Consider the following 24,735-nt stretch of genomic DNA (forward strand, 5'->3'; position numbering starts at 1 on the left):
AAAGTCCGTGTTGTCATGAGAACAAGGTCATAACTTTATTGTTGATACGCTTGTATTGTAGAGTAGAGGTTTGAAATGGGCTGTGTTGAGGTTAGAACGGAAAAGATATATATATATTTTTTCCCGGAGCTGATAACCTTCAAAGCCCTAACTGAGATAGAATTGTGATAAACGAGCCAGATTTTTTTTTTTTTTAATGGACCGCTGAGTTACGGCATAAATAAGATACTTAAGGAGGGAAATCCTGATTAAAAAGTAAATAGTCTTCAAAGAACGGATGAATAGAAACTTTTAACTGCAATCAGTTCGCACAACATAGACTTGTGTTGTTAGCGTTACTTTTTCAGAATAAGAAGAAAGTGAAGTGGAATCTGGTAAAAGATTCAGTGTGTATGTTTATTACGGATTTTTGGAGTGGGGTGTATTTGGCTGGTTACCTGGCTGCTTTGGTGAACATCGGCAAAAGAAAGGTAAATTGTTTTGGTTTGAGTAGTTCCTGCCATTTTCTCTCCAGCTGTTTCGAAAATTACTTAATTCCCGGTGAAAAGTATATTAATACGTTTTATGCACTATGCTAGTTTATTCACAGAACCTCCTAGTAGGTAAAGGATGTTCGTATGGTTAAGTGTAATGGTGAGTCTCAGCTGTAGAGCTAATAACACCTGTAGAGCTTTTGAAACAACAAGGCCTGAGCCTTACCTGTGTAAATTAATGCATCAGATGTAGGGTGGATTGAGGATACTGAAGTTTGTGGTTACTTGTATCTGCAATATTGTCTTAGTTTTTGTGGTAAAGAACCCATCTGCAATGCAGGAGATGCAGGTTCGATCCCTGGGTCAGGAAGATCCGTTGGAGATGGAAATGGCAACCCACTCCAATATTCTTGCCTGGGAAATGCCATGAACACAGGTGCCTGGCAGACTCCAGTCCATGGAATTGCAAAAGAGTAGGACATGACTTATCGACTGAACAACCACGGAGGGCAGAAAAGGCAGTCAGTGCTTATAGGTTGGAGTGGAACCAGGAACTGAAAAAGTGGTTGAAAACCAAGATTTTTCTCTCTGTCTTTGTCTCCCTCTCTTTCCCTCCACTCTCATCTCTGGCCCTCAGCCCTCTCTTCTCTCCCATTTTATTTTGTGGGTCAGCTTCATCATTTTTTTCTGTAAATTAGCTGTGTTTGCTTCTCCCTGCACTTGCTAGAAGATGGCCCCTCCCCCACAGGTTGCCTTAGGAAACAGGAGAATTTTCAGAAGTGAGGAGGGTATGAGCTATGCAAATACTGAGTTATCACCCCAGATTTTGCCATACTGCTTAATAGCATCTTTTGCACTTAAAGATGTGCTGTAGCTCTCCCCACTCCTCATTGCAAACCTCGATGATAATGGTGGCAGATATCCGTTATAATAAAGTGCTTATTATGTGCCTGGCTCTGGTTTCAGAACTTTACACACATACTTTATTTAAATGGTTCTCACAAAAAGTGAGGCCCAGAGTGGTTGAATGACCAGACGGAAGTCACACAGCTTGATACTGGAAGACCTGGGATTTTTAACTTCAGAGGTCTAACTGCAGAGTCCGCGCTCCTCAGAGCCTAAGCTTTACTGCTCTGTCCAGTTTCCTTCAGGTCCACGAGGTGTCCCCTACCTGTCCTCCTGCACTCCGTGAACTAAATTGAATGATAAACAATACCCTGCTTATATGACATGGCATTGAGGGGGAAACCAGACAACTGGCTAAAAAATCTAATTAGAAAGGAGGAAAAGAGGAAGACATATTAAGTGTTTTCTAAATGGTTTCTGATTCAGAGTATAGTCTGATGATCACAGGGAGAGTGAAGTAAAGGACGGGGAAGAATCACGGGCCTTGGTTTGTGGCCTGAATTCTTGGCTGCGGAGGAAATGGCCAGCAGGTCTGAATGTTGCATGTTTGGCTCATGGATTTCCTTTATCTTTGTCCATTGTGACTCGGGACCACTTCCTGGGAGCCCGTGTCACCAGAGCAGGTCACTGCTGGCTAATGCTGGTGTCTCCTGTGCAGAAGGTCCAGAGTTGGGGAATGTAGACCTCACTGCCTGTGACTCCTGTGCCTGTGCTTTTCCTGATGAGGCCCCTCCCGTAGCCCCTTAAGAGGCTGCCTGACCATTTCCGCTTTTGAGACTGCCTTGGGGGCCAGTACTAGCACTCTTGTCCAGTCATAGCAGAGTGCGACATCCCTACATTTTGCCACTCGCAGTTCAGGTGACCAGTAGAATACCAGCACACTCCCTTCAGTTCTTAGGGGAGAGAGGATCTGATTGGCTGAGCATTTAAGCCAGGAGATGAGGGCCACATTGGGCTTTCCAGGTGACTCAGTGGTAAAGAAGCCTGCCAATGCATGAGATGCCAGGTCAGTCCCTGGGTTGGGAAGATCCCCTGGAGCAGGAAATGGCTACCCATTCCAGTATTCTTGCCTGGTGAATCCCATGGACAGAGGTGCTTGGCGGGCTACGGTCTCTGTTCACAAAGAGTCAGACAGGACTGAGCAGCTAAACAACAACAATAACAAATAGTCAGAGATGATTACAGAAACATCATGTGTTAGAAGCTTTCAGGGTGCAATTGTTCAGTCGCTCAGTGGTGTCCGACTCTTTCAACCCCTTGGGTTGCAGCGTGCCAGGTTTCCCTGTCCTTCACCATCTCCCAGAGTTTGCTCAGATTCATGTTGGTGATGAATTGGTGATGCCATCCAACCATCCACTCCTCTCGTCCCCTTCTCCTGCCTTCAGTCTTTCCCAGCAGCAGTGTCTTTTCCAGTGAGTTGGCTCTTCGCATCAGGTGGCCAGAGTATTGGAGCTTCAGCTTCAGCATCAATCCTTCCAATGAATCTTTAGGATTGATTTTCTTTAGAATTGACTGATTTGATCTCCTTGCAGTCCAAGGGACTGTCGAGTCTTTTTCAACATCACAGTTCAAAAGCATCAATTCTTCGGCACTCAGCCTTCTTTCTGGTCCAACTCACATCCATACGTGACTATTGGAAAAACTAGCTTTGACTATATGGGCCTTGGTCGGCAAGGTAATGCCTCTGCTTTTTAATATGCTGTCTGGGTTTGTTATAGCTTTTCTTCCAAGGATCAAGAGTCTTTAATTTCATGGCTGCAGTCACCATCTGCAGTGATTTTGGAGCCCAGTAAAATAAAGTCTGTCACTTTTTACATTATTTTCCCATCTGTTTGCCATGATGTGATGGGACTGGATGCCATGATCTTCATTTTTTGAATGTTGAGTTTTAAGCCAGCTTTTTCACTCTCCTCTTTCACCTTCATGAAGAGGCTCTTTAGTTCCTCTTTGCTTTCTGCCATAAGGGTGGTGTCATCTGCATATCTGAGGTTTTTGATATTTCTTAATTCCAGCTTGTGCTTCATCCAGCCCGGCATTTCGCATGATATACTCTGTATGTAAGTTAAATAAGCAGGGTGACAGTATACAGCCTTGATGTACTCCTTCCCCAATTTGGAACCACTCTGTTGTTCCATGTCTCGTTCTCACTGTTGCTTCTCAACCTGCATACCGGTTTTGCAGGAGGCAGTAGGTGGTCTGGTAATACCATCTTTTAAGAGTTTTCCACAATTTGCTGTGATCCGCACAAAGACTTTAGCGTAGTCAATGAAGCAGACATAGATGTGCTTCTGGAATTCGCTTGCATTTCCCATGATCTGATGGACATTGTCAATTTGTTCTCTGGTTCCTCTGCTTTTTCTTAATCCAGTTTGAACATGTGGAAGTTCTCGGTTCACATACTGTTGAAGCATAGCTTGGAGAATTTTGAGTGTTACTTTGCTAGCGTGTGAAATTGTGTGGTAGTTTGAACATTCTTTGGTGGTGTTGCCCTTCTTTGGGATTGGAATGAACACTGACCTTTTCCAGTCCTGTGGCCACTGCTGAGTTTTCTGAATTTGCTGGCATAATGAGTGCAGCACTTTCACAGCATCATCTTTTAGGATTTGAAATAGCTCAAGTGGAATTCCATCACCTTCACTAGCTTTGTTTATAGTGATGCTTCCTAAGGCCCACTTGACTTCACACTCCAGGGTGTCTGGCTGTAGGTGAGTGATCACACCATTGTGATTATCTGGGTCATTAAGGTCAGTTCTTCTGTGTATTCTTGCCACCTCTTCTTAATCTCTTCTGCTTCTGTTAGGTCCATACCATTTCTGTCCTTTATTGTGCCCATCTTTGCATGAAATGTTCCCTTGGTATCTCTAATTTTCTTGAAGAGAGCTCTAGTCTTTCCCATTTTATTTTTTTTCTCTATTTCTGTGTATTGATTGCTGAGGAAGGCTTAATTATCTCTCCTTGTTATTCTTTGGAACTCTGCATTTAGATGGGTACATTTTTCCTTTTTTCCTTTGCTTTTCACTTCTCTTCTTTTCTCAGCTATTTGTAAGGCTTCCTCAGACAAACATTTTGCCTTTTTGCATTTCTTTTTTCTTGGGGATGGTTTTGATCACCGCCTCCTCTACAGTATCACGAACTTCTGTCCATAGTTCTTCTGGCACTCTATCAGATCTAATCCCTTGAATCTATTTGTCACTTACACTGTATAATTGTAAGGGATTTGATTTAGGTCGTACCTGAATGGCCTAGTGGTTTTCTGTACTTTCTTCAATTTAAGTCTGAATTTTGCAATAAGGAGTTCATGATCTGAGCCACAGTCAGCTCCCGGTCTTGTTTTTGCTGACTGTATAGAGCTTCTCCATTTTGGGCTGCAAAGAATATAATCAGTCTGATTTCGATGTTGACCATCTGGTGATGTCCATGTGTAGAGTCTTCTCTTGTGTTGTTGGAAGAGGGTGTTTGCTATGACCAGTGTGCTCTCTTGGCAAAACTCTGTTAACCTTTGCCCTTCATTTTGTACTCTAAGGCCAAACTTGTCTGTTACACCAGGTATCTCCTGACTTCCTACTTTTGCATTCCATTCCCCTGTGATGAAAAGGATATCTTTTTTGGGTGTTAGTTCTAGGTCTTGCAGGTCTTCGTAGAGCCTTTCAACTTCAGCTTCTTTGGCATTAGTGGTTGGGGCATAGTCTTGGATTACTGTGATATTGAATGGTTTGCCTTGGAAACAAACAGAGATCATTCTGTCGTTTTTGAGGTTGCTCCCACGTACTGCATTTTGTACTCTTTTGTTGACTATGAGGGCTACTTCATTTCTTCTAAGGGATTCTTGAATACATTAGTAGGTATGATGGTCATCTGAATTAAAATTGCCAATTACAGTCCATTTTAGTTCACTGATTACTATAATGTTATGTTCACTCTTGCCGTCTCCTGTTTGACCACTTACAATTTGCCTTGCCAACAAAGGTCGATCTAGTCAAAGCTATGGTTTTTCCATTAGTCATGTACAGATGTGAGAGTTGGACTGTAAAAAAAGCTGAGCGCTGAAGAATTGATACTTTTGAACTGTGGTGTTGGAGAAGACTCTTCAGAGTCTCTTGGACAGCAGGGAGGTCCAATCAGTCCATCCTAAAGAAGATCAGTCCTGAATATTCATTGGAAGGACTGATGGTGCAGCTGAAACTCCAATACTTTGACCACCTGATGTGAAGAACTGACTCATTTGAAAAGACCTTGATGCTGGGAAAGATTGAAGGCGGGAGGAGAAGGGGACTACCAAGGATGAGATGGTTGGATGGTATCACTGACTCGATGGACATGAGTTTAGTAAGCTCTGGGAGTTGGTGATGGACAGGGAATACTGGCCTGCTGCAGTCCATGGTGTTGCAAAGAGTTGGACGCAGCTGGGCAACTGAACTGAGTTTACCTTGATCATCGACCTAACATTCCATGTTCCTATGCAATGATGTTCTTTACAGCATTGGACTTTCCTTTCACCACCAGACACAGCCACAACTGGGCGTTGTTTCCACTTTGGCTCAGCCTCTTCATTCCTTCTGGAGCTATTTCTTTGCTCTTCTCCAGGAGTATACTGGGCACCTACTGACCTGGGGATTTCATCTTTCAGTGTCCTACCTTTTTGCCTTTTTATATTGTTCATGGGGTTCTCATGGCAAGAATGCTGAAGTGGTTTACCGTTCCCTTCTCCAGCAGAGCATGTTTTGTCAGAACTCTCCATCGTGACCTGCCCGTCTTGGGTGGCCCTAATGGCATGGCTCCTAGTTTCATGTGATCAGTTTGGTTAGTTTTCTGTGATTGTGGTTTTCATTCTGCCCCCTGATGGATGAGAAGAAAAGGCTTGTGCAAGCTTCTGATGAAAAGGACTGGCTGTTGGGGAAATTGGGTCTTGCTCTGGTGGGCAGGGCCATGCTCAGTGTGTCTTTAATCCAATTTTCTGTTAATGGGTGGGGCTGTGTTCCCTCCCTGTAGTTTGGCCTGAGGCCAAACTGTGGTAGGGATAATGGTGATAATGGCCACCTCCTTCAAAAAAACCTAAGCCAGCACAGGCTGTGGCTCCCAGGACTGTTGTAGTCGGTGCCCCTGACCCCATGGCAGGCCGCTGTTGACTCACGACTCCGCCGGAGACTCCCGGACACTCATAAGGAAGTCTGGCTCAGTCTCTTGTGGGGTCACTGCGCCTTTCTCCTGGGTCCTGGTGGGCATGAGGTTTTATTGTGTCATCCAGGAGTCTGTTTCCCCAGTCCTGTGGAAATTCTGTAATCAAATCCCACTGGCTTTCAGATTCAAATTCCCTGGGGATTCTCAGTCTTTTTGCCCTATCCCCAGGCTGGGAAATGTGTTGTGGGCCCTAGAACTTTTGCAACAGTGCGAGAACTTCCTTGTTATAGTTGTTCTCCAGTTTGTTGGTTGTCTGTGACCGGGCTCTTGGCGACCTCCCCAAGAGGACTTAGGCCGTTTGCTGCGCCTCCCAGGTCTGCAGTCAGAGCCCCTGTCCCTGCGGCAGGTCGCTGCTGACCCGGGCCTCCACACTCAGGCAGGTCTGGCCCAGTCTCTTCTCGGGGTCACTGCTCCTTCCCCTCCGTTCTTGTGTGCACAGGGTTTTGTTCGCACCCTCCCAGCATCTCTGGTGGGTCTGAGATTTTATTTTAAATGTGTCAGAGAAGAATGTATTCAGTTCAACTTGTTCCAGTTGCTTGTTTAAAGCATTTATGTTGTTAGGTTGTGATTTATTAGGTTGGTGCAAAAGTAATTGTGGTTTTTCTTTGTTGAACTTTGACGTTTGATACTAGAATACGTTCTTGAATGTGGTTGTGTTATACATCATTTAAATGTGTATTTCTTGCTGTATTTTTTTTTGCTAATGACATTACTTGCTGTTTATTTTGACTATACAAATGATGTTAGACAAAAAGCAAATTCGAGCAGTTTTTGTTATTTGAGTTCAAAATGCGTCATAAAGCATCAGAGGCCACTTGCAACATCAACAGCACATTGGGTCTAGCAGTGCCCAGTGAGCATACAGTGCAGTGCTGGTTTCAAGAAGTTTTGCAAAGGAGAGCCTTGAAAATGAGGAGGGCGATGGTCAGCCGCCAGAAGTTGACGGTGACCAACTAAGAGCAATCCTCTAAGCTGATCCTCCTACAAGTATGCAAGAAGTTGCTGAAGAACTCAGCATCGACCATAGGTCGTTCAGCATTTGAAGCAAATTGGAGAGGTGATAAAGCTCCATTAGTGGGTGCCACATGAGCTGACTGCAAATCAAAGAAAATCATTGTTTTGAAAAATGTTGTCATCTGTTATTCTACTCAAGAGCAACAAACCATTTCTCGATTGGATTGTGATGTGCAATGACAAGTGGATTTTATACAACAGCTGGTAACCAACGCAGTGGTTGGACCAAAAAGAAGCTCCAAAGCACTTCCTAAAGTCAGACTTGCACCAAAAAAAGGTCAGGGTCTGTGTCTGGAGGTGGTCAACTGCAGCTTTCTCAGTCCCAGCGAAACCATTACATCTGAGAAGTATGCTCAGCAGATCGATGAGATGCAGTGAAAACTGCAGCGTGTGCAGCTGGCGTTGGTTAACAGAACGGGCCCAGTTCTCCACGACAGCGCCCAACTGCGTGTCGTACAACCAACGTTTCAAAAGTTGAACGGATTGAGCTACAAAGTTTTGCCTTATCTGCCGTATTCACCTGACCACCTCTTGCTAACCGACTACCACTTCTTCAAGCATCTTGACAACTTTTTGCAGGGAAAACAGTTCCACAACCAGCAGGAGGCAGAAAATGCTTTCCAAGAGTTCATCAAATCCTGGAGCATGGATATTTATGCTGCAGGAATAAACAGACTTATTTCTCATTGGCAAAAATGTGTTGTTGTGATGATTCCTCTGGTGAATAATAAAGATGTGTTTGAGCCTAGTTAAAATGATTTAAAATTCATGGTCCAAAACCAGAGCTACTTTTGTGCCAGCCTAATAGTTTGTGAATTAACTAACTAGTTGTGAATTAATCTGGAATAAGCTCAGTCTGGTGGCCTGGACTTCCGTCACTGCTGCTGCCCTGCTTTCTTCCTCCAGAATAGCCTCTGGCAGGGCAAGCACAGCGGTGGAAGAGAGGCAGAGTATTGTCGTCTGAAGTCCCTCCTCTTCTTCAGCCAGAGCACCTTTTCTACCCTTATCTTCTCCAGTTGCATAATTTCAATACACTACTGGTGCGTTCCTTAAAAAGGTCCCTGCTACAATTTAACCTGGTTAACCCACTCTTCCTACTTCTCCCAAGGGTGCGGGTGGAGGGGGATCTATTGTTGTAACTTTTTTTTTAAGGTTGTCTCACCCCCTTCCTTTTGTGCACTGAGAGTTATCTTTTGTGTGTCAGAGAATGAGAGTGAATGTGTTTGCAAGAATCTAGTGAAAGAGCCAGTGATTATAACCTAATAGATTCTAGTACACCACACACAGAAGATCTACTCAGAGGCTTAAGTAATTCTGTAACAGAAGATTTTTTACCTAAAAGACTTTGAGTATTTGGTTCCTTACTTGCCATCCTGGTACCTTTGGGTGCTGTTGGGATACAGAGGGAAAATGGGAAGTTAGTGGGGAAGGAGGGTGTTGAGCTTAGAGGTCCTCATCCCTCCAAGTTCCCATCTGTTGGGCCAAGAAGTAGACTAATACATATGATAGATGTAACAGAATCCACCATGTAACTCAAAGCTGTTATTAGTGGACACAACTCAATTTCCAGGAGGGCTTCCATTTGAGATCATGTCTATGAAAGCAGATTCAAAACCAGGTATTTAATTTAAAGTGAAATAGATAATTTTTTCATAGTAAACCAGGTATTCTTAGCTGTAGTAGACCTTCTTGTGTGTGTTTGCTCCTTAGGTCTGCACCATCCCTCTGGTTTACATGAATATTTATTCTGATAAAGGTGACATTTTTCTAACCATTAGATCCTCCAGATGTTTGTCTTTTGTCAACATTTGTGCCTTTGTTTTTCTGCATTGGATCTTAGCTATTTAAAAAATTTTTTTCTTGCAATATAATTCTCATACCATAAAATTCAGCCTTTTAATGGTTGTGGTCAATTTACAGAGTTGTGCAGCCATCACCACTATTGAATTTCAGGACATTGTCATCACCCCCAATGAAACCCATGTCATTGTCAGTCCCTTCCTATGTTCTCTTTCTCCCAGCCCTCAGCATCTACTGGTCTGCTTTGGCTCTATGGATTGGCCTATTCTGGACATTTCATAGTAACACAATGTCACATGTGGCCTTTCTTGGAAAGAATCATGTGATTTCTTTGATTTAACATATAATCTTCCCAGGTTTGTTATTGTAGCATGTATCAGTACTTCCTTCTTTTTTATGGTTGAATAATATTCCATTGTAGAAAATACACCACATTTTGTTTATCCTTTCATGAGTTTATGTACATTTGGGTGATATCCACATTTTGATTAGTGTGAGCATTCATCTCTAAGTGTATAAGTCTTGTGTGGACATATGTTTTTGATTTTCTTGGATAGACACCTAGGAACATAATTGCCGGGTCATGTGGCAACTCTTAAGTTCTTAAGAAACTGCCCAACTCTTTTTCCAACTGCTACACCATTTTTCATTCCTCCCAGAAATGTATGTGTTATAACTTCTCCACATACTTGACCTCATGGATGTGAAGTGGTATCTTCTTGTGGCTTTGGTTAGCATTTTCCTGGTGACACGATGTTGAGCATGTTTTCATGTGCTTACTGGCTATTTGTATATCTTCTTTGGAAAAATGTCTATCCAAGCCTTTTGCCCATTTTTTAAATTGGGGTTTTTTTTTATTATTGTTTATATTCTTTATATATTTGAGACATAAATTCTTTGTCAGATACGTAGTTTTCAAGTATCTTTTTCCTTTTTGTGAACTGTACTTCATTTTCTTTGCTGTGTACTTTGACGCACAAGTGTTTTGAATTTTATCTGTTTTTTCTTTGTGGCTGTGCTTTTGATGTAAAATCTAAGAAACCATTGCCTTACGGAGTGTCAAAGATTTATTCCTGTTTTCATCTGGAGTTTATACTTTTAATTTTTAAATTTAGATTGTTTATCCGTTTTGAGGTAATTTTTGTTTATGGTGTGAGGTGGAGATAAAATTTCCTTTGCATGTGGATATCCAGTTTTCCCAGGACAATTTGTTAAAGATTCTTTCCCTATTGAGTTATCTTGACAGCTAGACTTTTTATTCAGGAATCTGAATTTAAGAAATTCACAGTTGAAGTAAAAGTGATATGAAATCAATTAGTGTCATAGTCTAAACTATTGTATATGAATGTTCATTTTAAATCCACTAGTGGCATGCCAATTTCCCTTTGAAACAAAGGTTTTTTGTGTGTGTGACTTTTCAGAGAACAATATAAACTTAACATAGACATTCAGAGCTCTCCATATGATTATTCATACAAGTCAGTAAAAAGCAGATCTAGATTAAGAGCTTTTTTTTTTGATTGGGGATCATGGATTTCAACTGTATGACCTTAGATATTGTTTGACTTTCTCCCCCCAACTGGAAATGGTTTTAATATTTTAAAATTTCTTATTTCTTTTCTTCATCTTTTTATTTCATTCTTTTTTTAAGTGAAAGGGCAGAAAAAATTTTTTTGTTAAATTTCTTTTGTAAATCCTGATATTACTGCCTTTAATGAAGGTAGTTCTCTTTAGTTTTTTTTTTTAGGTTAATTCCAAGTCAAAAATAAAGCATATCTTTCTATGTTTTGACTTTTCTTTCAACTCTAAACAGTATCTGTTGCTTGACTCAGTAGATAAGAAATTCAGGTCATTGTATTTTCTGCCTGCCCCATCACTTTGATTTCTTTTTTTTTTTAAATAATTTTATTTATTTCTGGTTGCAGTGGATCTTCGTTGCTGTGCAAGGGCTTTCTCTAGTTGTGGTGCTCAGGCTTCTCACCGTTGTGGCTTCTCTTGTTGCAGAGCTCAGGCTCTGAAGTGCGGGCTCAGTGGTTGTGGCACCCAGTCTTAGTTGCTCCGAGGCATGTGGAGTCTTCCCGGACCTGGAATCAAACCTGTGTCCCCTGCGTGGGCAGGCAGGTTCTTTTCCACTGTGCTACCAGGGAAGTCCTAGCACTTTGATTTCTGTGAGGTACATTTTTGTTCCTAAAATATACTGTTGATTATTTTATTATTATTATTCCATATATTTATTTTTATATATTTATAATTCCGTATTATTATTATTCCATAATAGTTAAATTCCTGTTTCTTTTATTCTTTGCTTTTTTTAAAAATAATTTTAATCATGCTAATGAAGTTTGCATTTCTTTAATTGCATTTGTTTTCTTACTATTTTTTTTACTGTTTTTGGCTAAGCTGAGTCCTAGTTGCTGTGCACGAGCTTTCTCTTGTTGCAGGGAGTGGGGGCTACTCTTGTTGCGGTGCCTGCTCTTCTCATTGCAGTGGCTTCTTGTGGATCACAGGCTCTAGAGCGTGGGCTTCAGTAGTAACAACCTGTGGGCTTAGGAGTTGTGGCATTCGGGCTTAGTTGTGTGGGATCTTCCTGGACCAGGGATTGAACTGGTGTCCCCTGCATTGGATGGAGGGTTCTGAGTGACTAGACCACCAGGGAAGTCCCAGATTTCTGTTTTATGACCAATCAGTTTTAGACACTGCTTTCATTTCCAGTCTTAGAGAGGATTTAACACCTCCTATTTTCCTTTTGTTCTCCTGGCTTCCACCCTGCTTGTCATGTATGGATGTGAGAGTTGGACCATAAAGAAGGCTGAGCGCAGAAAAATTGATGCTTTCGAACTGTGATGTTGGAGAAGACTCTTGAGAGTCCCTTGGACAGCAAAAAGATCCAACGAGAGATCAGTCCTGAGTGTTTGTTGGAAGGACTGATGTTGAAGCTGAAACTCCAATACTTTGGTCACCTGATGCGAAGAACCGACTCATTAGAAAAGACCCTGATGCTGGGAAATATTGAAGGCGGGAGGAGAAGGGGACCTTAGAGGATAAGACGGCATGGCATCACTGACTCAATAGACAGGAGTTTGAGCCAGTTATGGGAGATGGTGAAGGACAGGGAAGCCTGGCGTGTTGCAGTCTGTGGGGTCACAAAGAGTTGGACACGACTGTGTGACTGTACAGCAGCTATCCTTCTTTCCCATTCTAGCCTTCATTTTCTAATACATTGTCAGGATTTGTAACGTTTATATTACAGCTTATAACTTTTCTAAGCTTCTCTGTGCTTCTACAGAAAGACTCTACAAATTGAATACTAATAACCAGCCTTTGTGATATGTGTGCGGATATAAGAAAGAAGTTACTGTAAAACCAAGTAGTGTGGAGCTGGAGAGGAGCTTCTGTGTTGTTAAACCCTGGCTCCTTAAATTAGCAATATTACCAAGCCCTGCTTTATTGTGTGTAGCTCCTGGAAATCATTGTTAAAACTTAATATTGCAGTGTGTTTTCATCCTGTAACCATTCAACTTTTCTTGCAGACGGGTTTTCTGGAGCTCTCAGCCTTTTATAGTTTGGGCAGCTTGCTTTCTAGATCTGCTATACATCTGCTATCCTGAGATTACATCGCACTCCTGGGTTTGGTTTGTTGTTTGGATCTCATGTCTTTCTCTTTTTTAAACTCCTTTTTGATTTTACTGGAATATAATCTTGAATAGTTGTTTTATTTTTTAAATTTTATTGATGTATGGTTGGTTTATAATGTGTTAGCTTCTGCTCTACAGCAAGTGACTCAGTTACACCTGTTTATATTTTCATGTTTTTTCCATTTGGGTTTATCATAGGATATTGAATATAGTTCCCTGGGCTACACAGTAGGACCTAATTGTCCATGCCGTATATACTGCTAATCCCACGATCCCAATCCCTACCCCTGACCCAAGTATTTGTTTTAGAAATGATATGCTGGTGATAAACTTTCTGACTTCTTGAACATTTAAAAAATGACTTGCTTTTGTGCCTAGTTGAAATTTAGATACAGAATTATAAGTTGGTAATACAGTTTTTCCTTCTGAATTTTGAAAGCTTTGTTTTTGAAATTTAAAACACCCAGTATTGCTGATAGAGATCTGTTGCAAATCTGATGGTTATCCTTTTGTGGAAACCTTGTTTACAGTCTTTATGGTTATCTCCTTATCTTTGGATTGTGAACTGTGTCTAGTTGTGGGCCTTTTTTCATTCCTTCTGGTGGAACCTTTTCAGTGGTAAGGCTCTTCAGGTCTGGGGAATTATTTTTTGTTTTTTCGATAATTTCTTTCCTATTTTCTCTGAGACTCTTGACAGGTGAATGCTAGATTTCCTAAATTGACGTTTTGTTTGTTTACATTCTGGAAGATTTCCTTGACTTGTCTTGAGAACTAACACATCCATAAAATTTATTTTAGTGATTATAATTTTGATTTAGAAGAGCTTTATCCTGTCCCCCCCCCCCCCTTTTTTTTAAAATAGCAACCTGTCCTTGATTTATGGGGGAAAAATATCTTGAACTCTCTTAGGATACTAATTCCTTTAAAAAAGTCCTCTTGATTGTTTTCTGAATTGATAATGGTTATTAGTGATGTATGTGTTGGTGTATATCATGCTAATTAATAAACTTAAATATTTAAGTTATTTAATAGATACAAAAGATTGTTTATACCAGGTAAAGTGAAGTTGCTCAGTCGTGTCTGACTCTTTGCAACCCCATGGACTGTAGCCCACCAGGCTTCTCTGTCCATAGGATTCTCCAGGCAAGAATACTGAAGTGGGTTGCCATTTCCTTCTCCAGGGGATCTTCCTGACCCAGGGATTGAACCCAGGTCTCCCGCATTGTAAGGTATAGGTAAATAAACATTCACGTACCCACCATCCTAGTTAAGAAATTGTTTATTAGAACAGCAGAGTGCCCTTCTCTGATTACATCCACATTATATAGATATAAAATTATATATATATAAATCACAAATTTTATATATGCAAATTTTTTTGTAATTGTGTGTGTGTGTTTAAAAATTTTATACAAATTGAATAATGCTGTATGTATTTGGGACATTTTGGTTTATCATTGTTTTTGATTTTTCATTGTGTAAATGTAAATACTAGTTTATTGATTCTTGTTGGAAGAATTTCCTTTTTTCCCCTCCTACAACAGGTCTCTTTTCTATATGTCTGAAACCCAAAAAGCTCTGAAAATGCGTGTGCACACGCATGCACACACAAACACAAGTAACTTACTTTGTTAACAAAGTTAACTTGCATTGATACAATGCTGTTTGTAATCTTTATTGATCTCATTTAATGTGAATATTTAATATGTTTTTTTAAAAAATTTTTATTAGTTGGAGGCTAATTACTTTACATCATTACAGTAGTTTTTGTCATACATTGAAATGAATTAGCCATGGATTTACATGTATTCCCCATCCCGGTCCCCCCTCCCACCTCCCTTTCCACCCGATCCCTCTGGGTCTTCCCAGTGCACCAGGCCCGAGCACTTGTCTCATGCACCCAACCTGGGCTGGTGATCTGTTTCACCCTAGATAATATACATGTTTCAATGCTGTTCTCTTGAAACATCCCACCCTCGCCTTCTCCCAGAGTCCACAAGTCTGTTCTATACATCTGAGTCTCTTTTTCTGTTTTGCATATAGGGTTATCGTTACCAGCTTTCTAAAGTCCATATATATGTGTTAGTATACTGTAATGGTCTTTATCTTTCTGGCTTGCTTCGCTTTGTATAATGGGCTCCAGTTTCATCCATCTCATTAGAACTGATTCAAATGAATTCTTTTTAATGGCTGAGTAATATTCCATGGTGTATATGTACCACAGCTTCCTCATCCATTCGTCTGCTGATGGGCATCTGGGTTGCTTCCATGTCCTGGCTATTATAAACAGTGCTGCGATGAACATTGGGGTGCATGTGTCTCTTTCAGATCTGGTTTCCTTGGTGTGTATGCCCAGAAGTGGGATTGCTGGGTCATATGGCAGTTCTATTTCCAGCTTTTTAAGAAATCTCCACACTGTTTTCCATAGTGGCTGTACTAATTTGCATTCCTACCAACAGTGTAAGAGGGTTCCCTTTTCTCCGCACCCTCTCCAGCATTTATTGCTTGTAGACTTTTGGATAGCAGCCATCCTGACTGGCGTATAATGGTACCTCATTGTGGTTTTAATTTGTATTTCTCTGATAATGAGTGATGTTGAGCATCTTTTCATGTGTTTGTTAGCCATCTGTATGTCTTCCTTGGAGAAATGTCTGTTGAGTTCTTTGGCCCATTTTTTGATTGGGTCATTTATTTTTCTGGAGTTGAGCTGAAGGAGTTGCTTGTATATTTTTGAGATTAATCCTTTGTCTGTTGCTTCATTTGCTATTCTTTTCTCCCAATCTGAGGGCTGTCTTTTCACCTTGCTTATAGTTTCCTTTGTTGTGCAAAAGCTTTTAAGTTTCATTAGGTCCCATTTGTTTATTTTTGCTTTTGTTTCTAATATTCTGGGATGTGGGTCATAGAGGATCCTGCTGTGATTTATGTCGGAGAGTGTTTTGCCTATGTTCTCCTCTAGGAGTTTTATAGTTTCTGGTCTTACATTTAGATCTTTAATCCATTTTGAGTTTATTTTTGTGTATGGTGTTAGAAAGTGTTCTAGTTTCATTCTTTTACAGGTGGTTGACCAGTTTTCCCAGCACCACTTGTTAAAGAGGTTATCTTTTTTCCATTGTATATCCTTGCCTCCTTTGTCGAAGATAAGGTGACCATTACAATATGTTTTACTGTAGAAATTCTAGCAGTTGCATTGCATTGCTGGGAATTAAAGATACTTGCATCTTCAACAATACTGGATAATGCTAGCTTATTTTCCAAAGAGGATTGTATCAGTATTTGCTCCCTCTAGTAATGCAGAGGTTTTAATTGCTTAGCACTTTTATGAGACTTCAGAAGTTTTTGCTAGGGATTATAATATCACCTTTTAATTTTCAATTTTTTGATTTTTGCTAATGAGTTTGAGCATCTTTTACTGTGCTGATTAACATGTTCTTCCCTCATCTGAGATTCTGTTCTTTTGCCCATGTTTGTACTAGGTTTTTTTTAAATATATTTTTTTTTATTGGGGTATAGTTGCTTTACAGTGTTGTGTTGGTTTCTGCTGTATAGTGATATGAATTGGCTGTGGGTACACATATATTCCCTCCCTCGTCAGCCTCCCTCCCAAGTCCCCCATCCCACCCCTCTTAAGTTGTCACAGACACAGGACTGAGTTCCTTGTGTTATGCAGCTTCCTATAGGTTACCTATTTTATGCATGCTAATGTGTATTTTTCAATGCCACTGTTTCAATTTGTCCCACCCTCTCCTTCCTCTGTTGTGACCTCAAGTCCGTTCTCTACATTGGTAGTGTGTATTTTTCAATGCTACACTCTTAGTTCATCAGACCCTCTCCTTTCCAGACTGTGTCCACAAGTCTTTTTCTATACGTCTGTGTCTCTCTTTCTGCCCTGCAAATAGGTTCATCCATACCTTTTTTTTCTAGGTCCCATATATATGCATTGATATACAGTGTTTGTTTTTCTCCTTCTGACTTTCTTCATTCTGTATAATAGGCTCAAGGTTCATCCACATCAGTTCAGCTGACTCAGATTCGTTTGCTTTTATGGCTCAGTTTTTTAAAAAACTTCCTTCTGATTTGTAGTGGTTCCCCGATTGAATCTATATTTCCTAGACTAGTTTCTAAGTCTGATAGCACAATCACATAGTTTTAATTACTATAAGTTTTTAACAGCTTCCATAAAAACAAACTTCTGCTGCTATAGGGCATATGTAAGTAAGCAGATCATGAGAGTCCAGCAAGAAATAGAACATGACTGGCATCCATTCCTGTGAGTCCTTTCCCAGTGACTAACCTCCTCCTCCGGCCAGACTTTAACATCTTACACTAGTTTTGCCTGTTTTTTGAATCTTATTTAAATGGACCTATATAATATAGTGTATATTTTTTGTGTCTGATCTTTTCTTATCAGTTTTGTTTGCGAGATTCATCCATATTGTTGTATGTAGTTGTAGTTTTTTGTTAATTCGCTTTCGCTAGCAAAGTAATAGAGTTCTAGTTGCTTCTCCTTTCTCATCCATCCTTTTAATTTTAGACATTATGGTGGATGTTAAGTGGTTTTCATTTGAATTCTGTAATGATTAATGATGTTAAGCCCTTTTTAATATACTTATTGGTCTTTCGTGAGGTGGCTTGCTAAGTCTTTTTCCATTTTTGTATTGGGCCATCTGTCTTTTTCATACTGATTGGTAGGAGTTTATTAACGTATTCCAGATACCAGGGCTTGTATGTTGTATTTTGCAAATATCTTTTCAGTTTTCCCAGGCCCGTAAGTATATTCAAAGTTCTGTTTGATTTCTTAACTTCTCCATTGCCCCCTTTCCATTGGCAGGTATCTCCAAGGGAAAGGCATCAAATATTAGATACCATATTCTAGGCTTACCTTCTTTCCACAGTCTTGGCCTTCCAGGTTCTTACTGCCTTTGTTGTGCTTCTTGCCTTCAACAAATTTTTTTTCTTAAATTATGTTCAGTTTTAAAGTTTTCATAGAGTTGGTGTGAAACCATCTAGTCAGTCATTGAGGGACACAGAAATAGGCCAAGTCCTCCTGCCTTGTAGCTCCTCAAGGAACTTCTTGGTGGTTTTCTCCTCCATATAATTTTAGAGTCAGTTTTTAAAGTTCTGTAGATACGTGCCCAGCTGTTGGGATTTTGATGGGAAATGCATTGAATTTGTAAACCAATTTGAAGGGAACTGACATTTTGTTATTGTTTCTTAAGCATGAACATGGCAACGTTCATTCACTTAGGTCTTTTACAATCTCTTTCAAATAAAGTTTTTATAATTTTCTTCTAATAGTTTCAAAAAACTATTGCAAGTATTTTGTTAGATTTATCTCTAGGTACCTTATTTTTGTGTCAAATCAGTAACGGTATCTTTAAAAATTATATTTTCTACCTTGCTGGTGTAAAGAAGTACAATTTGACTTTGTATAATGGCCTCGGTATTATCCTGATTGTGATAAATTATATGTAGAATTCTTTTGGATTTTCTGTGTAGACAGATCTGTGAATAATGACCTCTTTGTTTCCTCCTTTCCAATTCTTATGCTTTTTTTTTTTTCTTTCTTTCTTTTTCTTGTCTTAATGTGCTGGCTAGGATCTCCAGTACAGTGTTGAATAGAAGCGGTGATGGGGGCATCCTGATCTTGTTCCTGATTTTAAAGGGAATGCTTTCAGAGTTTCACAGTTAAGTATGATGCTTGCTGTAGGTTTATTGTAGATAATCTTTTCAGGTTAAGGATGTTCTTGAAAAGAAAAATGAATGGATGTTTAATTTTATCAAAACTTTTTCTGCATCTTTTGAGAGGGTCATATGTTTTTCTTCTGTTAACTTGTTAACGTGATGAAATACACTGATTTGTTTTCTAATGTTTAAACCAACCTTGTGTTTCGAATATTAAGTCAACCCTGTCTGTCCCTTTTTTCCATTATTGGACTCAGTTTGAATATAGTTAATGTACAATTTTGTCTTTAATAATGAGTAATATTTCCTTATAATTAAGAAAGTATATATACTTTTCCTCTTTCTTTTGGAGGAGTTTATGTGAGATTAGAAAGATTTGTTTCTTGAGTGGTTGGTAGAACTTCCTTGTAGAATTGGGACACATCTTAATCACTGATTCAATTGCTTTGGTTATAGGATTGCTTGTATTTTCAATTTTCGAACTGATTTTGGTAGGTTATATTTTAATAGGAGGTTGTCCATTTCATCCACATTCTTGAGCTTATGGCAATAAATTGTTAGTTTCTTATTTTGTAGTTAATGTCCTTTTAATCTTTTTTTTAGTGCTGCCTTTTTCTTGCTTAGTTTTAAAAGCTAAAAATGCCAATTTTTTTAAAAAAAAAAAACCTTTTTCAAATAATCAAGTTTCTGTCTTTTATATGCTCTTTAACGTATCCTTTCCCTACTTAATTTCTGTTCTTTTTTCTGTTTCTTTTCTTTATACTTCCTTTGGGTTTATTTCTATTTTTCTAATTTCTTAAGTTGGATGACTTGCTTATTCATTTTCAGCATTTTAATAGACATTTAAGATAATGAATGTCTATGTACTTGCTTTCCCTGAATCACACACGGGATGAATTGTTAATTTATGAGTTCTTTAAAAGTTTTACTTCCGGAGGACTTCCCTGGTGGCCCTGTGGCTAAGACTCCGAGCTCCCAATGTGGAGGGCCCTGGGTCTCTCCCTGGTCAGGTAACTAGATCCTGCATGCCACAAGTAAAGATCCCAGGTCCTGCAGCTAAGACTTGGTGCAAATAAATAAATAAAAATATTTTAAAAGTTTTATTTCTAAACAGCTGGCGTTCTTTTAGTTAATTTGGTTATTGATTTGTAATTGTGGCTAGGCAACGTGATCTATGTGGATACAGTCCTTGGAAATCTGTTGAGACTTTTTGTATTTGGAGAGTTTTTTGTATTTGAAAAGAGTGTATTTTCTAGTTGTTGGTGCAAAATTTTATATGTCTACTATTAATCTTGTTAATTCTGTTGTTAGACTCGTATATCTTTGTTTTTTAAGACTAGATATTGTTCTTCTGCTAGAATTATGTTTTCAATTTTCTTTGTAGTTTATATCAGCTTTTTAAAAGACATTTTAAAATTGTTACTAGTACATAAAAGTTATATTGCTGTTGAATTGAAACTTTTACTCTCTGTAGTTCCTCTTTATATCTAATAATGCTTTTTCTGTTACATACTGTTGTTTGATATTAACACACCTATTATTTATTTATTTTTGGGTCAGCTGATTCTGCCTGACTTTGAAAATTTCCCCTCCCCCTACATTTTTGTGTTCTTTTATTTTAGCTTTATCTCTTATGAGTGTCATGGTATTGGATTAAAAAATGACTGCTTTAATAATGTTGGTCTTTGTACTTTTAAAATTTTTTATTAAGATAATTATTAATTCACTGACAGTTGTCGGAAGGAATACAGAGGCGTCAGAGACATCCGTGTCCTCTTTATCCAGGTACCCCGTTGACAAATGTCTTGCAAAACTGTAGTACAATATCACAGTCAGGGTATTGACATTGACACAAGGTACAGACCATTTCCATCACCACAAGCATCCTTCATATTATTGTCTTTATAGCCACATCTATTTCCTTTCCATCCCCTTAATCTCTGGTATCCACTCATTTTTTTCCTTCATTTCTGTGATTGTCTTTTCAAGAATGTTATATAAGTGGACTCATACATAAAGGTGACCACCTTTTTGAATTTGTTTTTTTTTTTCACTTAACATAATTGTCTAGAAGCTAATCTATGTTGTTAAGTGTATCAGCAGGTTATCCTTTTTTCTTGCTGAATCATAGTCTGTGGTATGGATTTGTTTGACCGTGTACCTGTAGAAAAAGTTCTGGGTTGTTTATACAGTTTTTGCTAATATGAATGAAAGTGCAATGAAGATTTGTGCATAGTTTTTTTCTTTTTTTGATGTATGTTTTAATTTCTCTGGGGTAAATGCCCAGGAGTGCAGTTGTTGAGTTGTATGATTGTTGTGTATATGGCTTTTTTAAAGAACTTACCAAGCTGTTTTCCAGAGGGGCTGTTCCATTTTACATCCCTTCAAGCAGTGTATGGAATGATCAGCTTCTCAAGAGCCTCCTTGCCAGCATTTGGCTTATCGCTGCTTTTGATTCTAGCCATTCTGGTGTGTATCTTAGGTGAGGCCTTAGATTTTAATTTGCACTCCCCTAATGGCTTGCTGGGAGAATCCCATGGACAGAGGAGCCTGGTTGGCTACAGTCCACGGGCTCGCAAAGAGTTGGACCTGACTGAGCGACCTCACTTCGCTTTCACAATGCCTGATGATGGGGGCTTCCCTGGTGGCTCAGGTGGTCAAGTGTCTGCCTGCAGTGTGGGAGACCTGGGTTTCAGGAAGGTCCTCTGGAGAAGGAAATGGCAACCCACTCCAGTACTCTTGCCTGGAAAATTCCATGGATGGAGAAACCTGGTAGGCTACAGTCCATGGGGTCACACAGAGTTGGACTTCACTTGATGGCTAATGATACTGATAGTTTCGTTTGCTTATTTTCCATCTCTGTATCCTGTTGGCGCAATGTCTCTTCATGTCTTTTGTCCTTTTTTCTACTTGGATTTTTTAAACTTAATTGATTAGTTATTTCTTTATTTTTGGCCATGCTGGATCACCGTCGTTGCACTCGGGGCTCCCCTAGCTGTGCTGCTCTTACTGTGGAGCACGGGCTCTAGAGCGGGTCAGGAGTTGTGGTGCCTCAGCCTAGTTACCCTGTGGCGTGTGGGATCTTCGTGGACCAGGGATTGAACCTGTGTCCCATGCAGTCGGCAGGCGAATTGATTCTTCCTCAGTGTCGAGTCTAAGAACTCTTTGCTTATCCTTAGATCTTGATTATTTTCTTCTAAGTTTTTGTTCCCCCGTAAGTTTTATAGCTGTATCCTAATACTTATGTGTATGACCCATTTGGAGTTTTTTTTGTATAAAATGTGAGACAGGTAGAAGTTCATTTTTTGGTCTATGGCTGTGCCGTTGCTCCAGCATCATTTGTTGAGAGGCTGTCTTTTCTCCGTTGAGTTACTTTTGCACCAGCATCAAAAGCTATTTGGGTGTATTTGTGTAGATCTATTCCTGCGTTCTCTGTTCTGTACCACTGACCTTTACTTCTCCCTCTCTGCCCATCCTACAGTCCTGAATACTAAGCTGAATTATGAAATGGGAAAGACAGATTCCTCTCTGGTTTTCAAAACTGTTTTAACTCTTCTAGTTCCTTTGCCTTTCCATACAAATTTTAGAATAGCCTCATGTATATCTATAAAACGTTTTGGTGAGATTTGGGTAGGAATTGAGTTAAATCTGTGTCTTGACAAAGGGAAAATTGATTCTGTTGTTTTGTTGCCTGTTCCAGTGCACAAGGGATCCATTTATTTAGCATTTTTTAGACTTCTTTCATTATTAGTGTTTTGCAGTTTACAGCATATAAGACCTTTATGTGTTTTGTTATATTTTTGAATATACATATTTTCATTCTCTTTGGAGTGATTATAAATAGTATTGTGTGTTTTACTTATTTCCACATGTTCTTTGTTAGTATATAGAGATGCAATTGTATTTGTGTGTTGGCTTTTGTATCCTGTGACCTTGCTGGACTCAGTATTAAATATCTCTCTCTCTCTTTTTTAACAGTTCAAAAAAATTTTTTTATCACTTATTTGTTTGGCTGTGTCAGGTCTCAGCAGTGGCACTCGGGGTCTTTCGCAGTGGTGCACAGGCTCTCTCGTTACAGCTAGTGCGTGTGGGCTCCGCAGTTGTCACATGCGGGCTTGGTTGCTCCATGTCATGTGGGATCTTAGTTCCGTGACCAGGGATTGAACCTGTGTCCCTGCATTGTAGGGGAGATTCTTAACCACTGGAACCACGAGAGAAATCCCCACTTATTAATTCTAGTAATTGTTTTGTAAACTCCTTGGGATCTGCCAGTACAGGCAGCTTTATTTTTTTCTTTCAATCACTCTGTCTTTTCTTTTATCATCTTATTCCACTTGCTAGGATTTCCAGCACATCCTTGCCTCATTCCCAGTCTTTGGGAGAAGCATTCATTTTTTTCACCATGAACTGCAGTTGTTTTTGTAGGTGCTTTTTGTCAAGGTGAGGTGGTTCTCCTGTATTCCTCTTTTTCTGAGAATTTTTATCATGAGTGGTTGTTTAATTTGCCACATGCCTTTTTTCTTCATTGATGCGTGTATATATACATACACACACACATAGAATCATATGATTTTACTAAGTGTTAATATGGTGTACTTAAGTGATTTCAGACATTGAGCCAACTTTATATTGCTGGAGTAAACACTTCACTTGGTCTTGGTATTCTTTTTATATATTGCTGAAGTCTGTTTGCTAATGCTTGAAGATTTTAGCATCTACAGTTGTGAAGGATATTGGTTTTACTTTCATTTTTTGTACTGATTTTGTTTGGTTTTGGTATCAGGCTATTACTAGCTTCATAAAATAAATTTGGGTATCTTTCATATTCTGTTTTCCAGAAGGAATTATGTTGAATTGGTACTGATTCTTATTTAAATGTTGAGTGGAATTCTCTGGTAAAATGATATGGGTGTGGTAATTTTTTTTTTTAGTTTTAAAATTAAGAGCTAAATTTCCTAACTAGAGGGAGTATTCAAATTATCTGTTTCGTATTGGGTGAATTTTGGTAGTTTGATTTTTCAAGGAATTGATCCACTTCAACTCAGTTTTCAAATTCATGTGTGTTGCATTGTTCTTAGTATTCCCATATTTTTGATGCTGTGATTTCTGTAGTGATATCCCTAATGGCTATTTTAATTGGAAAATATTTCATTTTTATTTGTTGGGATTATTGATATTCATTTCTACACTTTCATTTTGAGCATCTTACTTTTTCTGCATTTTTGTTTCCTCATCTATTTTCTTGCTGTCTTTTGGGTTTTTTTCCCTCCCATGTTTTTCATGTTTTCTCCATTTTACTAGCTGTGAAATTTGTATTTTTTTTTTTTGCTTTGTCACAAACTCTTGAAGTGTAATTAAATTTTCTCTTGAAACTTATATATATATATATAAATCTAAAATTACTGTATTTTTCTTCCTTTGCTGTAGAATGCTTTAAACTGCTTACCACCTCTACCAACTTTCAGGCATGCCATTTTGCCCAGCACTTTCGTCTTTTCTTAGCCTCACAAATTTCATATTACCATTTTATCCAGTAAATGTTTGTTTAGGCTATTTCCCTTCCTCCCCAGGTTTGTCAGTTTCTCTGTTCCTTATTCTGCTCTCATAATACTCATTCTTTTTTTTTTCTTCATAATACTCATTCTTTTAGATTACTGTGGTTCATCCTTGGTGGGCTTTTACTTTCCATTCAATGTGTTAGGTATGCTCTTCTCAGGATTTGGCATCTGCTGTGTCCTGTGCCTTGGAATGCTTTTCGTCTGATATCCATTGGTTGCTTTATTACTTGTTCAGTCACTTTCTCAGGCAAATCTTCCTTTAAAATGGCAAATTCTCTACCTCTTCACTTCATTTCCCTTTTCTTCTATTTTTGTCCATATTACTCATCACCACGTCATATTTGTATTTTATTTTTTTGTTGTAAGTTTGATCTGTCAAAATTTGCTGAAATTTTACTATATTTATAACTGAAGTTGGGGGGAATTGACATCTTTTCAGCATTTTCTGTTTTTATCTAGTTGTTCAGTCGCTCAGTCGTGTCTGACTCT

General features: G+C 39.1%; 1 protein-coding gene across 9 annotated transcripts in view; it reads left to right on the plus strand.

The window, feature by feature from the left end:
* Positions 1–24,735, plus strand: part of PIAS2 (protein inhibitor of activated STAT 2) — a 109,370-nt gene that overhangs the window by 855 nt on the left and 83,780 nt on the right. The window contains exon 2 of one of the 9 annotated variants that reach the window (XM_070452605.1): positions 18,602–18,690. The exons of the other annotated variants lie outside the window; for them this stretch is intronic. The gene's annotated coding sequence lies outside the window, so the exon portion shown is untranslated. The remainder of the gene's footprint in view (positions 1–18,601; positions 18,691–24,735) is intronic. 9 annotated transcript variants of the gene reach the window in all.

This window comes from Odocoileus virginianus, chromosome 22 (assembly GCF_023699985.2).
Source record: "Odocoileus virginianus isolate 20LAN1187 ecotype Illinois chromosome 22, Ovbor_1.2, whole genome shotgun sequence".
Classification (NCBI taxonomy): Eukaryota; Metazoa; Chordata; class Mammalia; order Artiodactyla; family Cervidae; genus Odocoileus; species Odocoileus virginianus.